The following is a 17,581-nucleotide window of genomic DNA, read 5'->3' as shown; positions in this document are numbered from 1 at the left end:
TGGCAATTTACATCCCGCCCATCAGCATAACAAGGCTCCCAGTTCTCCATGGCCTGTCCTGTCTTTCTGGATTTTACACTTTTTTCAGATGGCCCTTTTGACTGGGGGGAAGTGAGACTTCATTGTAGTGCAGATTTCCTTTGCAAGCTTGCTTGGTTGGCCAAAAAGGACATATGCGTTTTTTCCTGAATATATTCAGGAAATAACGTATACGCCCTTTTTGGCCAAGTGCATCATTATCGACGTTCTGCCTCTTTTCCTATGCTTTAAGTGCAATTCCAGTCTACCTCCTGAAATTGGTTTCCTGCAATTCTGCCCCGCTTTCAAGTCCTCTTGGCAGCCTTACTTCAGTATATTTTTAGACGATAGCTGTCATTTATAACTCTGCAGGTTTGTGAATTACAGTGCCCCTGAGCTCCTTTCTTCAACTCGCTTTTTTGTGAGCTGACCGCAACACCGCAGGATTGCCTCAGGCCCTAATCTTGTTCTGGCACGGCCCGCTGAGCCTTTGGTTAATTCCTCTTCCTGGTGGGAAATGAGAGTTAAATTTGCCCGTCCAGACACCTCCAGCTAGTCTCTCATTGGTTCTCCCTATTCCTGTTCATCTTCCGCAGAAATTGCAAACTGGGCCAAACAGGAGGTTAAAGGCACTGACTCTCCAAGTCGGGAGAGTGTTAGTAAAGCGTCTGGAATGTTGCACCCGAGTACCAGGGGACGAGAACTGAGACATATTGGAACACGTCTCCCGATCACACGGTTGATCATACTCTGGGTTCCACATGCATGTTTTAGCTGAAGGAAGAATCCCTTAACCCTGGAGAGTTGAGACCCGTGGAATGGGTACCATGCAATATGACTTCAAAGGGTCTTCATTTGCTCACCGAACCTCTCCAATCCTATCACTGCTGCGTTTATGCCCCTGTACACACACTTGATTGTCTTTCGGAGACATAGCAATCCGCAGCTTTTAAGATACTTACTAGTCAGGTACATTCTTAGGCGTTTAATATGGGGTGTTGAGTCCATTTCGTTGAGCAAGGAGTAGCTCTTGTCTATTAGATATTTGGCTTAAGGAACTTTATCTGTGCTCGTTTCAATCTCTGGTTTTATTCAGCACCCCAACTCACCTTTCCCCTTAAGCAAGCATAAGTTGGTTTTCTAAATTTGAGACCCTCTTCTGTTTTGTAATCCAGTTCCTGTGTAGCCAAGTTTACATTCCGTGTATTAGTGATATCTTATGATGTTTCTTTTTCTGTGTGACTTATTTCAGTTAGAATCATCATACCTGAATCCACTCATTATGCTGCTCTGGGCCTGATGACATAGATTTCATTGCTGACTGATATTGCATTGTATGTAAGTACCACAACTTCTTTATCCATTTTTCGCTTTCTGCGCTATTGAACTTGTACCGTAAACGAGGTTCTTGTAAACAGAGTCGTCCCAAACTTTGGGGTGGCTGTGTCTTTTTGATTTTAATTTCCCTAAGCTATAGGACCATAAGTGGAAATGCCCTAGGCTCTGTTGCTTTGTTTTTTAGATGTTTCAGGAATCAGCATACACTTCTCCCGTTTGGCTTTTGGGAATGTACATCCCGCCCATCAGCATAACAAGGCTCCCAGTTCTCCATGGCCTGTCCTGCCTTTCTGGATTTTACACTTTTTTGAGATGGCCCTTTTGACCGGGGGGAAGTGAGACTTCATTGTAGTGCAAATTTCTTTTGCAAGCTTGCTTGGTTGGCCAAAAACGGTGTATGCGTTTTTTCCTGAATATATTCAGAAAAAAACGCATACGCCCTTTTTGGCCAAGTGCATCATTGTGGACGTTCTGCTTCTTTTCCTATGCTTTAAATGCAATTCCAGTCTACCTCCTGAAATCGGTTTCCTGCAATTCTGCCCCGTTTTCAAGTCCGCTTGGCAGCCTTACTTCAGTATATTTTTGGACGATAGCTGTCATTTATAACTCTGCAGGTTTGTGAATTACAGTGCCCCTGAGCTCCTTTCTTCAACTCGCTTTCTTGTGAGCTGGCCGCAACACCGCAGGATAGCTTCAGGCCCTAATCTGGTTCTGGCACGTCATGCTGAGCTTTTGGTTAACTCCTCTTCCTGGTGGGAAATGAGAGTTAAATTTGCCCGTCCGGACACCTCCAGCTAGTCTCTCGTTGGTCCTCCCTATTCTTGTTCATTTTCCGCAGAAATTGCAAACTGGGCCAAACAGGAGGTTAAAGGCACTGACTCTCCAAGTCGGGAGAGTGTTAGTAAAGCGTCTGGAATGTTGCACCCGAGAACCAGGGGACGAGAACTGAGACATATTGGAACACGTCTCCCAATCACACGGTTGATCATACTCTGGGTTCCACATGCATGCTTTAGCTGAAGGAAGAATCCCTTAAACGTGGAGAGTTGAGACCCATGGAATGGGTACCATGCAATATGACTTCAAAGGGTCTTCATTTGCTCACCGAACCTCTCCAATCCTATCACTGGTGCGTTTATGCCCCTGTACACACGCTTGATTCTCTTTCGGAGACATAGCGATCCATAGGTTTTAAGATACTTACTAGTCAGGTACATTCTTAGGCGTTTAATATGGGGTGTTGAGTCCATTTCGTTGTCAAGGAGTAGCTCTTGTCTATTATATATTTGGCTTAAGGAACTTTATCTGTGCTCATTTCAATCTCTGGTTTTATGCAGCACCCCAACTCACCTTTCCCCTAAGCAAGCATAAGTTGGTTTTCTAAATTTGAGACCCTGTTCTCTTTTGTAATCCAGTTCCTGTGTAGCCAAGTTTACATTCCGTGTATTAGTGATATCTTATGATGTTTCTTTTTCTGTGTATCTTATTTCAGTTAGAATCATCATACCTGAATCCGCTCATTATGCTGCTACGGGCCTGATGACATAGATTTCATTGCTGAGTGATATTGCATTGTACGTAAGTACCACAACGTCTTTATCCATTTTTCGCTTTCTGCGATATTGAACTTGTACTGTAAATGAGGTTCTTGTAAACACAGCCGTCCCAAACTTTGGGGTGGCTGTGTCTTTGTGATTTTAATTTCCCTAAGCTATAGGACCATAAGTGGAAGTGCCTTAGGCTCTGTTGCTTTGTTTCTTAGATGTTTCAGGAAACACCATACACTTCTCCCAAGTGGCTGTTGGCAATTTACATCCCGCCCATCAGCATAACAAGGCTCCCAGTTCTCCATGGCCTGTCCTGCCTTTCTGGATTTTACACTTTTTTCAGATGGCCCTTTGACTGGGGGGAAGTGAGACTTCATTGTAGTGCAGATTTCCTTTGCAAGCTTGCTTGGTTGGCCAAAAAGGGCGTATGCGTTTTTTCCTGAATATATTCAGGAAAAAACGCATACGCCCTTTTTGGCCAAGTGCATCATTGTCGACGTTCTGACTCTTTTCCTATGCTTTAAATGCAATTCCAGTGTACCTCCTGAAATCGGTTTCCTGCAATTCTGCCCCGCTTTCAAGTCCTCTTGGCAGCCTTACTTCAGTATATTTTTGGATGATAGCTGTCATTTATAACTCTGCAGGTTTGTGAATTACAGTGCCCCTGAGCTCCTTCCTTCAACTCGCTTTCTTGTGAGCTGGCTGCAACACCGCAGGATTGCTTCAGGCCCTAATCTGGTTCCGGCACGGCACGCTGAGCCTTTGGTTAATTCCTCTTCCTGGTGGGAAATGAGAGTTAAATTTGCCCGTCCAGACACCTCCAGCTAGTCTCTCATTGGTTCTCCCTATTCCTGTTCATCTTCCGCAGAAATTGCAAACTGGGCCAAACAGGAGGTTAAAGGCACTGACTCTCCAAGTCGGGAGAGTGTTAGTAAAGCGTCTGGAATGTTGCACCCGAGTACCAGGGGACGAGAACTGAGACATATTGGAACACGTCTCCCGATCACACGGTTGATCATACTCTGGGTTCCACATGCATGTTTTAGCTGAAGGAAGAATCCCTTAACCCTGGAGAGTTGAGACCCGTGGAATGGGTACCATGCAATATGACTTCAAAGGGTCTTCATTTGCTCACCGAACCTCTCCAATCCTATCACTGCTGCGTTTATGCCCCTGTACACACACTTGATTCTCTTTCGGAGACATAGCAATCCGCAGCTTTTAAGATACTTACTAGTCAGGTACATTCTTAGGCGTTTAATATGGGGTGTTGAGTCCATTTCGTTGAGCAAGGAGTAGCTCTTGTCTATTAGATATTTGGCTTAAGGAACTTTATCTGTGCTCGTTTCAATCTCTGGTTTTATTCAGCACCCCAACTCACCTTTCCCCTTAAGCAAGCATAAGTTGGTTTTCTAAATTTGAGACCCTGTTCTGTTTTGTAATCCAGTTCCTGTGTAGCCAAGTTTACATTCCGTGTATTAGTGATATCTTATGATGTTTCTTTTTCTGTGTGACTTATTTCAGTTAGAATCATCATACCTGAATCCACTCATTATGCTGCTACGGGCCTGATGACATAGATTTCATTGCTGAGTGATATTGCATTGTACCTAAGTACCACAACTTCTTTATCCATTTTTAACTTTCTGCGATATTGAACCTGTCCCATAATAGAGTTTCTTGTAAACAGAGCCGTCCCAAACTTTGGGGTGGCTGTGTCTTTTTGATTTTAATTTCCCTAAGCTATAGGACCATAAGTGGAAGTGCCCTAGGCTCTGTTGCTTTGTTTTTTAGATGTTTCAGGAAACACCATACACTTCTCCAGAGTGGCTGTTGGCAATATACATCCCGCCCATCAGCATAACAAGGCTCCCAGTTCTCCATGGCCTGTCCTGCCTTTCTGGATTTTATACTTTTTTCAGATGGCCCTTTTGACCGGGAGGAAGTGAGACTTCATTGTAGTGCAGATTTCCTTTGCAAGCTTGCTTGGTTGGCCAAAAATTGCGTATGCGTTTTTTCCTAAATATATTCAGGAAAAAACGCATACGTCCTTTTTGGCCAAGTGCATCATTGTCGACGTTTTTCCTCTTTTCCTATGCTTTAAATGCAATTCCTGTGTACCTCCTGAAATCGGTTTCCTGCAATTCTGCCCCGCTTTCAAGTCCTCTTGGCAGCCTTACTTCAGTATATTTTTGGACGATAGCTGTCATTTATAACTCTGCAGGTTTGTGAATTACAGTGCCCCTGAGTTCCTTTCTTCAACTCGCTTTCTTGTGAGATGGCCGCAACACCGCAGGATTGCTTCAGGCCCTAATCTGGTTCCGGCTCGGCACGCTGAGCCTTTGGTTAATTCCTCTTCCTGGTGGGAAATGAGAGTTAAATTTGCCCGTCCAGACACCTCCAGCTAGTCTCTCATTGGTTCTCCCTATTCCTGTTCATCTTCCGCAGAAATTGCAAACTGGGCCAAACAGGAGGTTAAAGGCACTGACTCTCCAAGTCGGGACAGTTTTAGTAAAGCGTCTGGAATATTGCACCCGAGTACCAGGGGACGAGAACTGAGACATATTGGAACACGTCTCCCAATCACACGGTTGATCATACTCTGGGTTCCACATGCATGTTTTAGCTGAAGGAAGAATCCCTTAAACCTGGAGAGTTGAGACCCGTGGAATGGGTACCATGCAATATGACTTCAAAGGGTCTTCATTTGCTCACCGAAACTCTCCAATCCTATCACTGCTGCGTTTATTCCCCTGTTCACACGCTTGATTCTCTTTCGGAGACATAGCGATGCATAGCTTTTAAGATACTTACTAGTAAGGTACATTCTTAGGCGTTTAATATGGGGTGTTGAGTCCATTTCATTGAGCAAGGAGTAGCTCTTGTCTATTCCATATTTGGCTTAAGGAACTTTATCTGTGCTCATTTCAATCTCTGGTTTTATGCAGCACCCCAACTCACCTTTCCCCTTAAGCAAGCATAAGTTGGTTTTCTCAATTTGAGACCCTGTTCTGTTTTGTAATACAGTTCCTGTGTAGCCAAGTTTACATTCCGTGTATTAGTGATATCTTATGATGTTTCTTTTTCTGTGTGACTTATTTCAGTTAGAATCATCATACCTGAATCCACTCATTATGCTGTTACGGGCCTGATGACATAGATTTCATTGCTGAGTGATATTGCATTGTACCTAAGTACCACAACGTCTTTATCCATTTTTAACTTTCTGCGATATTGAACCTGTCCCATAATAGAGTTTCTTGTAAACAGAGCCGTCCCAAACTTTGGGGTGGCTGTGTCTTTTTGATTTTAATTTCCCTAAGCTATAGGACCATAAGTGGAAGTGCCCTAGGCTCTGTTGCTTTGTTTTTTAGATGTTTCAGGAAACACCATACACTTCTCCAGAGTGGCTGTTGGCAATATACATCCCGCCCATCAGCATAACAAGGCTCCCAGTTCTCCATGGCCTGTCCTGCCTTTCTGGATTTTACACTTTTTTCAGATGGCCCTTTTGACCGGGAGGAAGTGAGACTTCATTGTAGTGCAGATTTCCTTTGCAAGCTTGCTTGGTTGGCCAAAAATTGCGTATGCGTTTTTTCCTAAATATATTCAGGAAAAAACGCATACGCCCTTTTTGGCCAAGTGCATCATTGTCGACGTTTTTCCTCTTTTCCTATGCTTTAAATGCAATTCTAGTGTACCTCCTGAAATTGGTTTCCTGCAATTCTGCCCCGCTTTCAAGTCCTCTTGGCAGCCTTACTTCAGTATATTTTTGGACGATAGCTGTCATTTATAACTCTGCAGGTTTGTGAATTACAGTGCCCCTGAGTTCCTTTCTTCAACTCGCTTTCTTGTGAGCTGGCCGCAACACCGCAGGATTGCTTCAGGCCCTAATCTGGTTCCGGCTCGGCACGCTGAGCCTTTGGTTAATTCCTCTTCCTGGTGGGAAATGAGAGTTAAATTTGCCCGTCCAGACACCTCCAGCTAGTCTCTCATTGGTTCTCCCTATTCCTGTTCATCTTCCGCAGAAATTGCAAACTGGGCCAAACAGGAGGTTAAAGGCACTGACTCTCCAAGTGGGGACAGTTTTAGTAAAGCGTCTGGAATATTGCACCCGAGTACCAGGGGACGAGAACTGAGACATATTGGAACACGTCTCGCAATCACACGGTTGATCATACTCTGGGTTCCACATGCATGTTTTAGCTGAAGGAAGAGTCCCTTAAACCTGGAGAGTTGAGACCCGTGGAATGGGTACCATGCAATATGACTTCAAAGGGTCTTCATTTGCTCACCGAACCTCTCCAATCCTATCACTGCTGCGTTTATTCCCCTGTTCACACGCTTGATTCTCTTTCAGAGACATAGCGATGCATAGCTTTTAAGATACTTACTAGTAAGGTACATTCTTAGGCGTTTAATATGGGGTGTTGAGTCCATTTCATTGAGCAAGGAGTAGCTCTTGTCTATTCCATATTTGGCTTAAGGAACTTTATCTGTGCTCATTTCAATCTCTGGTTTTATGCAGCACCCCAACTCACCTTTCCCCTTAAGAAAGCATAAGTTGGTTTTCTAAATTTGACACCCTGTTCTGTTATGTAATCCAGTTCCTATGTAGCCAAGTTTACATTCCATGTATTAGTGATATCTTATGATGTTTCTTTTTCTGTGTGACTTATTTCAGTTAGAATCATCATACCTGAATCCACTCATTATGCTGCTACGGGCCTGATGACATAGATTTCATTGCTGAGTGATATTGCATTGTACGTAAGTACCACAACTTCTGTATCCATTTTTCACTTTCTGGAATATTGAACTAGTCCCGTAAACGAGTTTCTTCTAAACAGAGCCGTCCCAAACTTTGGGGTGGCTGTGTCTTTTTGATTTTAATTTCCCTAAGCTATAGGGCCATAAGTCGAAGTGCCCTCGGCTCTGTTGCTTTGTTTTTTAGATATTTCAGGAAACACCATACACTTCTCCCAAGTGGCTGTTGGCAATTTACATCCCACCCATCAGCATAACAAGGCTCCCAGTTCTCCATGGCCTGTCCTGCCTTTCTGGATTTTACACTTTTTTCAGTTGGCCCTTTTGACCGGGGGGAAGTGAGACTTCATTGTAGTGCAGATATCATTGCAAGCTTGCTTGGTTGGCCAAAAAGGGCGTATGCCTTTTTTCCTGAATATATTCAGGAAAAAACGCATACGCACTTTTTGGCCAAGTGCATCATTGTCGACGTTTTGCCTCTTTTCCTATGCTTTAAATGCAATTCCAGTGTACCTCCTGAAATTGGTTTCCTGCAGTTCTGCCCCGCTTTGAAGTCCTCTTGGCAGCATTACTTCAGTATATTTTTGGACGATAGCTGTCATTTATAACTCTGCAGGTTTGTGAATTACAGTGCCCCTGAGCTCCTTTCTTCAACTCGCTTTCTTGTGAGCTGGCCGCAACACCGCAGGATTGCTTCAGGCCCTAATCTGGTTCCGGCACGGCACACTGGGCCTTCGGTTAATTCCTCTTCCTGGTGGGAAATGAGAGTTAAATTTGCCCGTCCAGACACCTCCAGCTAGTCTCTCATTGGTTCTCCCTATTCCTGTTCATCTTCCACAGAAATTGCAAACTGGGCCAAACAGCAGGTTAAAGGCACTGACTCTCCAACTCGGGAGAGTGTTAGTGAAGCGTCTGGAATGTTGCACCCGAGTACCAGGGGACGAGAACTTAGACATATTGAAACACGTCTCCCGATCACACGGTTGATCATACTCTGGGTTCCACATGCATGATTTAGCTGAAGGAAGAATCCCTTAAACCTGGAGAGTTGAGACCCGTGGAATGGGTACCATGCAATATGACTTCAAAGGGTCTTCATTTGCTCACCGAACCTCTCCAATGCTATCACTGCTGCGTTTATGCCCCTGTACACACGCTTGATTCCCTTTCGGAGACATAGCGATCCATAGGTTTTAAGATACTTACTAGTCAAGTACATTCTTAGGCGTTTAATATGGGGTGTTGAGTCCATTTCGTTGAGCAAGGAGTAGCTCTTGTCTATTATATATTTGGCTTAAGGAACTTTATCTGTGCTCATTTCAATCTCTGGTTTTATGCAGCACCCCAACTCACCTTTCCCCTTAAGCAAGCATAAGTTGGTTTTCTAAATTTGAGACCTTATTCTGTTTTGTAACTCTGTTCCTGTGTAGCAAGTTTACATTCCGTGTATTAGTGATATCTTATGATGTTTCTTTTTCTGTGTGACTTATTTCAGTTAGAATCATCATACCTGAATCCACTCATTATGCTGCTATGGGCCTGATGACATAGATTTCATTGCTGAGTGATATTGCATTGTACGTAAGTACCACAACTTCTTTATCCATTTTTCACTTTCTGCGATATTGAACTAGTCCCGTAAACGAGTTTCTTCTAAACAGAGCCGTCCCAAACTTTGGGGTGGCTGTGTCTTTTTGATTTTAATTTCCCTAAGCTATAGGGCCATAAGTGGAAGTGCCCTAGGCTCTGTTGCTTTGTTTTTTAGATGTTTCAGGAAACACCATACACTTCTCCCTAGTGGCTGTTGGCAATTTACATCCCGCCCATCAGCATAACAAGGCTCCCTGTTCTCCATGGCCTGTCCTGCCTTTCTGGATTTTACACTTTTTACAGATGGCCCTTTTTCCGGGGGGAAGTGAGACTTCACTGTAGTGCAGATATACTTTGCAAGCTTGCTTGGTTGGCCAATAAGGGCGTATGCGTTTTTTCCTGAATATATTCAGGAAAAAACGCATACCCCCTTTTTGGCCAAGTGCATCATTGTCGACGTTCTGCCTCTTTTCCTATGCTTTAAATGCAATTCCAGTCTACCTCCTGAAATCGGTTTCCTGCAATTCTGCCCCGCTTTCAAGTCCTCTTGGCAGCCTTACTTCAGTATATTTTTGGACGATAGCTGTCATTTATAACTCTGCAGGTTTGTGAATTACAGTGCCCCTGAGCTCCTTTCTTCAACTCGCTTTCTTGTGAGCTGGCCGCAACACCGCAGGATTGCTTCAAGCCCTAATCTGGTTCCGGCACGGCACGCTGAGCCTTTGGTTAATTCCTCTTCCTGGTGGGAAATGAGAGTTAAATTTGCCCGTCCAGACACCTCCAGCTAGTCTCTCATTGCTTCTCCCTATTCCTGTTCATCTTCCGCAGAAATTGCAAACTGGGCCAAACAGGAGGTTAAAGGCACTGACTCTCCAAGTCGGGAGAGTGTTAGTAAAGCGTCTGGAATGTTTCACCCGAGTACCAGGGGACGAGAACTGAGACATATTGGAACACGTCTCCCGATCACACGGTTGATCATACTCTGGGTTCCACATGCATGCTTTAGCTGAAGGAAAAATCCCTTAAACGTGGAGAGTTGAGACCCGTGGAATGGGTACCATGCAATATGACTTCAAAGGGTCTTCATTTGCTCACCGAACCTCTCCAATCCTATCACTGCTGCGTTTATGCCCCTGTACACACGCTTGATTCTCTTTTGGAGACATAGCGATCCATAGGTTTTAAGATACTTTCTAGTCAGCTACATTCTTAGGCGTTTAATATGGAGTGTTGAGTCCATTTCGTTGAACAAGGAGTAGCTCTTGTCTATTACATATTTGGCTTAAGGAACTTTATCTGTGCTCATTTCAATCTCTGGTTTTATGCAGCACCCCAACTCACCTTTCCCCTTAAGCAAGCATAAGTTGGTTTTCTAAATTTGAGACCCTGTTCTGTTTTGTAATCCAGTTCCTGTGTAGCCAAGTTTACATTCCGTGTATTAGTGATATCTTATGATGTTTCTTTTTCTGTGTGACTTATTTCAGATAGAATCATCATACCTGAATCCACTCATTATGCTGCTACAGGCCTGATGACATAGATTTCATTGCTGAGTGATATTGCATTGTACGTAAGTACCACAACTTCTTTATCCATTTTTCGCTTTCTGCAATATTGAACTTGTTCCGTAAACGAGGTTCTTGTAAACAGAGCCGTCCCAAACTTTGGGGTGGCTGTGTCTTTTTGATTTTAATTTCCCTAAGCTATAGGGCCATAAGTGGAAGTGCCCTAGGCTCTGTTGCTTTGTTTCTTAGATATTTCAGGAAACACCATACACTTCTCCCGAGTGGCTGTTGGCAATTTACATCCCGCCCATCAGCATAACAAGGCTCCCAGTTCTCCATGGCCTGTCCTGCCTTTCTGGATTTTACACTTTTTTCAGATGGCCCTTTTGACTGGGGGGAAGTGAGACTTCATTGTAGTGCAGATATCTTTTGCAAGCTTGCTTGGTTGGCCAAAAAGGGCGTATGCGTTTTTTCCTGAATATATTCAGGAAAAAACGCATACGCCCTTTTTGGGCAAAGCATCATTGTCGACGTTTTGCCTCTTTTCCTATGCTTTAAATGCAATTCCAGGGTACCTCCTGAAATTGGTTTCCTGCAATTCTGCCCCGCTTTCAAGTCCTCTTGGCAGCCTTACTTCAGTATATTTTTGGACGATAGCTGTCATTTATAATTCTGCATGTTTGTGAATTACAGTGCCCCTGAGTTCCTTTCTTCAACTCGCTTTCTTGTGAGCTGGCCGCAACACCGCAGGATTGCTTCAAGCACTAATCTGGTTCCGGCACGGCACGCTGAGCCTTCGGTTAATTCCTCTTCCTGGTGGGAAATGAGAGTTAAATTTGCCCGTCCAGACACCTCCAGCTAGTCTCTCATTGGTTCTCCCTATTCCTGTTCATCTTCCGCAGAAATTGCAAACTGGGCCAAACAGGAGGTTAAAGGCTCTGACTCTCCAAGTCGGGAGAGTGTTAGTAAAGCGTCTGGAATGTTGCACCCGAGTACCAGGGGATGAGAACTGAGACATATTGGAACACGTCTCCCGATCACACGGTTGATCATACTCTGGGTTCCACATGCATGTTTTAGTTGAAGGAAGAATCCCTAAAACGTGGAGAGTTGAGACCCGTGGAATGGGTACCATGCAATATGACTTCAAAGGGTCTTCATTTGCTCACCGAACCTCTCCAATCCTATCACTGCTGCGTTTATGCCCCTGTACACACGCTTGATTCTCTTTCGGAGACATAGCGATCCATAGGTTTTAAGATACTTACTAGTCAGGTACATTCTTAGTCGTTTAATATGGGGTGTTGAGTCCATTTCGTTGAGCAAGGAGTAGCTCTTGTCTATTATATATTTGGCTTAAGGAAATTTATCTGCGCTCATTTCAATCTCTGATTTTATGCAGCACCCCAACTCACCTTTCCCCTTAAGCAAGCATAAGTTGGTTTTCTAAATTTGAGAACCTGTTCTCTTTTGTAATCCAGTTCCTGTGTAGCCAACTTTACATTCCGTGTATTAGTGATATCTTATGATGTTTCTTTTTCTGTGTGACTTATTTCAGTTAGAATCATCATACCTGAATCCACTCATTATGCTGCTACGGGCCTGATGACATAGATTTCATTGCTGAGTGATATTGCATTGTACGTAAGTACCACAACTGCTTTATCCATTTTTCACTTTCTGCGATATTGAACTAGTCCCGTAAACGAGTTTCTTCTAAACAGAGCCGTCCCAAACTTTGGGGTGGCTGTGTCTTTTTGATTTTAATTTCCCTAAGCTATAGGACCATAAGTGGAAGAGCCCTAGGCTCTGTTGCTTTGTTTTTTAGATGTTTCAGGAAACACCATACACTTCTCCAGAGTGGCTGTTGGCAATTTACATCCCACCCATCAGCATAACAAGGCTCCCAGTTCTCCATGGCCTGTCCTGCCATTCTGGATTTTACACTTTTTTCAGTTGGCCCGTTTGACCGGAGGGAAGTGAGACTTCATTGTAGTGCAGATTTCCTTTGCAAGCTTGCTTGGTTGGCCAAAAAGGGCGTATGCGTTTTTTCCTGAATATATTCAGGAAAAAACGCATACGCCCTTTTTGGCCAAGTGCATCATTGTCGACGTTATGCCTCTTTTCCTATGCTTTAAATGCAATTCCAGTGTACCTCCTGAAATTGGTTTCCTGCAGTTCTGCCCCGCTTTGAAGTCCTCTTGGCAGCATTACTTCAGTATATTTTTGGACGATAGCTGTCATTTATAACTCTGCAGGTTTGTGAATTACAGTGCCCCTGAGCTCCTTTCTTCAACTCGCTTTCTTGTGAGCTGGCCGCAACACCGCAGGATTGCTTCAGGCCCTAATCTGGTTCCGGCACGGCACGCTGAGCCTTTGGTTAATTCCTCTTCCTGGTGGGAAATGAGAGTTAAATTTGCCCGTCCAGACACCTCCAGCTAGTCTCTCATTGGTTCTCCCTATTCCTGTTCATCTTCCGCAGAAATTGCAAACTGGGCCAAACAGGAGGTTAAAGGCACTGACTCTCCAACTCGGGAGAGTGTTAGTAAAGCGTCTGGAATGTTGCACCCGAGTACCAGGGGACGAGAACTGAGACATATTGAAACACGTCTCCCGATCACACGGTTGATCATACTCTGGGTTCCACATGCATGATTTAGCTGAAGGAAGAATCCCTTAAACCTGGAGAGTTGAGACCCGTGGAATGGGTACCATGCAATATGACTTCAAAGGGTCTTCATTTGCTCACCGAACCTCTCCAATCCTATCACTGCTGCGTTTATGCCCCTGTACACACGCTTGATTCTCTTTCGGAGACATAGCGATCCATAGGTTTTAAGATACTTACTAGTCAGGTACATTCTTAGGCGTTTAATATGGGGTGTTGAGTCCATTTCGTTGAGCAAGGAGTATCTCTTGTCTATTATATATTTGGCTTAAAGAACTTTATCTGTGCTCATTTCAATCTCTGGTTTTATGCAGCACCCCAACTCACCTTTCCCCTTAAGCAAGCATAAGTTGGTTTTCTAAATTTGAGACCTTATTCTGTTTTGTAACTCTGTTCCTGTGTAGCAAGTTTACATTCCGTGTATTAGTGATATCTTATGATGTTTCTTTTTCTGTGTGACTTATTTCAGTTAGAATCATCATACCTGAATCCACTCATTATGCTGCTACGGGCCTGATGACATAGATTTCATTGCTGAGTGATATTGCATTGTACGTAAGTACCACAACTTCTTTATCCATTTTTCGCTTTCTGCAATATTGAACTTGTTCCGTAAACGAGGTTCTTGTAAACAGAGCCGTCCCAAACTTTGGGGTGGCTGTGTCTTTTTGATTTTAATTTCCCTAAGCTATAGGGCCATAAGTGGAAGTGCCCTAGGCTCTGTTGCTTTGTTTCTTAGATATTTCAGGAAACACCATACACTTCTCCCGAGTGGCTGTTGGCAATTTACATCCCGCCCATCAGCATAACAAGGCTCCCAGTTCTCCATGGCCTGTCCTGCCTTTCTGGATTTTACACTTTTTTCAGATGGCCCTTTTGACTGGGGGGAAGTGAGACTTCATTGTAGTGCAGATATCTTTTGCAAGCTTGCTTGGTTGGCCAAAAAGGGCGTATGCGTTTTTTCCTGAATATATTCAGGAAAAAACGCATACGCCCTTTTTGGGCCAAGCATCATTGTCGACGTTTTGCCTCTTTTCCTATGCTTTAAATGCAATTCCAGGGTACCTCCTGAAATTGGTTTCCTGCAATTCTGCCCCGCTTTCAAGTCCTCTTGGCAGCCTTACTTCAGTATATTTTTGGACGATAGCTGTCATTTATAATTCTGCATGTTTGTGAATTACAGTGCCCCTGAGTTCCTTTCTTCAACTCGCTTTCTTGTGAGCTGGCCGCAACACCGCAGGATTGCTTCAAGCACTAATCTGGTTCCGGCACGGCACGCTGAGCCTTCGGTTAATTCCTCTTCCTGGTGGGAAATGAGAGTTAAATTTGCCCGTCCAGACACCTCCAGCTAGTCTCTCATTGGTTCTCCCTATTCCTGTTCATCTTCCGCAGAAATTGCAAACTGGGCCAAACAGGAGGTTAAAGGCTCTGACTCTCCAAGTCGGGAGAGTGTTAGTAAAGCGTCTGGAATGTTGCACCCGAGTACCAGGGGATGAGAACTGAGACATATTGGAACACGTCTCCCGATCACACGGTTGATCATACTCTGGGTTCCACATGCATGTTTTAGTTGAAGGAAGAATCACTAAAACGTAGAGAGTTGAGACCCGTGGAATGGGTACCATGGAATATGACTTCAAAGGGTCTTCATTTGCTCACCGAACCTCTCCAATCCTATCACTGCTGCGTTTATGCCCCTGTACACACGCTTGATTCTCTTTCGGAGACATAGCGATCCATAGGTTTTAAGATACTTACTAGTCAGGTACATTCTTAGTCGTTTAATATGGGGTGTTGAGTCCATTTCGTTGAGCAAGGAGTAGCTCTTGTCTATTATATATTTGGCTTAAGGAAATTTATCTGCGCTCATTTCAATCTCTGATTTTATGCAGCACCCCAACTCACCTTTCCCCTTAAGCAAGCATAAGTTGGTTTTCTAAATTTGAGAACCTGTTCTCTTTTGTAATCCAGTTCCTGTGTAGCCAACTTTACATTCCGTGTATTAGTGATATCTTATGATGTTTCTTTTTCTGTGTGACTTATTTCAGTTAGAATCATCATACCTGAATCCACTCATTATGCTGCTACGGGCCTGATGACATAGATTTCATTGCTGAGTGATATTGCATTGTACGTAAGTACCACAACTGCTTTATCCATTTTTCACTTTCTGCGATATTGAACTAGTCCCGTAAACGAGTTTCTTCTAAACAGAGCCGTCCCAAACTTTGGGGTGGCTGTGTCTTTTTGATTTTAATTTCCCTAAGCTATAGGACCATAAGTGGAAGAGCCCTAGGCTCTGTTGCTTTGTTTTTTAGATGTTTCAGGAAACACCATACACTTCTCCCGAGTGGCTGTTGGCAATTTACATCCCACCCATCAGCATAACAAGGCTCCCAGTTCTCCATGGCCTGTCCTGCCATTCTGGATTTTACACTTTTTTCAGTTGGCCCGTTTGACCGGAGGGAAGTGAGACTTCATTGTAGTGCAGATTTCCTTTGCAAGCTTGCTTGGTTGGCCAAAAAGGGCGTATGCGTTTTTTCCTGAATATATTCAGGAAAAAACGCATACGCCCTTTTTGGCCAAGTGCATCATTGTCGACGTTTTGCCTCTTTTCCTATGCTTTAAATGCAATTCCTGTGTACCTCCTGAAATCGGTTTCCTGCAGTTCTGCCCCGCTTTCAAGTCCTCTTGGCAGCCTTACTTCAGTATATTTTTGGACGATAGCTGTCATTTATAACTCTGCAGGTTTGTGAATTACAGTGCCCCTGAGCTCCTTTCTTCAACTCGCTTTCTTGTGAGCTGGCCGCAACACCGCAGGATTGCTTCAGGCCCTAATCTGGTACCGGCACGGCACGCTGAGCCTTTGGTTAATTCCTCTTCCTGGTGGGAAATGAGAGTTAAATTTGCCCGTCCAGACACCTCCAGCTAGTCTCTCATTGGTTCTCCCTATTCCTGTTCATCTTCCGCAGAAATTGCAAACTGGGCCAAACAGGAGGTTAAAGGCACTGTCTCTCCAAGTCAGGAGAGTGTTAGTAAAGCGTCTGGAATGTTGCACCCGAGTACCAGGGGACGAGAACTGAGACATATTGGAACACGTCTCCCGATCACACGGTTGATCATACTCTGTGTTCCACATGCATGATTTAGCTGAAGGAAGAATCCCTTAAACCTGGAGAGTTGAGACCCGTGGAATGGGTACCATGCAATATGACTTCAAAGGGTCTTCATTTGCTCACCGAACCTCTCCAATCCTATCACTGCTGCGTTTATGCCCCTGTACACACGCTTGATTCTCTTTCGGAGACATAGTGATCCATAGGTTTTAAGATACTTACTAGTCAGGTACATTCTTAGGCGTTTAATATGGGGTGTTGAGTCCATTTCGTTGAGCAAGGAGTAGCTCTTGTCTATTACATATTTGGCTTAAGGAACTTTATCTGTGCTCATTTCAATCTCTGGTTATATGCAGCACCCCAACTCACCTTTCCCCTTAAGCAAGCATAAGTTGGTTTTCTAAATTTGAGAACCTGTTCTCTTTTGTAATCCAGTTCCTGTGTAGCCAAGTTTACATTCCGTGTATTAGTGATATCTTATGATGTTTCTTTTTCTGTGTGACTTATTTCAGTTAGAATCATCATACCTGAATCCACTCATTATGCTGCTATGGGCCTGATGACATAGATATCATTGCTGAGTGATATCGCATTGTACGTAAGTACCACAACTTCTTTATCCATTTTTCACTTTCTGTGATATTGAACTTGTCCCGTAAATGAATTTCTTGTAAACAGAGCCGTCCCAAACTTTGGGGTGGCTGTGTCTTTTTGATTTTAATTTCCCTAAGCTATAGGGCCATAAGTGGAAGTGCCCTAGGCTCTGTTGCTTTGTTTTTTAGATGTTTCAGGAAACACCATACACTTCTCCCGAGTGGCTGTTGGCAATATACATCCCGCCCATCAGCATAACAAGGCTCCCAGTTCTCCATGGCCTGTCCTGCCTTTCTGGATTTTACACTTTTTTCAGTTGGCCCTTTTGACCAGGGGGAAGTGAGACTTCATTGTAGTGCAGATTTCCTTTGCAAGCTTGCTTGGTTGGCCAAAAAGGGCGTATGCGTTTTTTCCTGAATATATTCAGGAAAACACGCA

The sequence above is a fragment of the Orcinus orca genome, unplaced genomic scaffold (genome assembly GCF_937001465.1).
Source record: "Orcinus orca unplaced genomic scaffold, mOrcOrc1.1 scaffold_23, whole genome shotgun sequence".
Lineage (NCBI taxonomy): Eukaryota > Metazoa > Chordata > Mammalia > Artiodactyla > Delphinidae > Orcinus > Orcinus orca.
The sequence above is the reverse complement of the archived record's forward strand: the minus strand, read 5'-3'. Positions refer to the sequence as shown.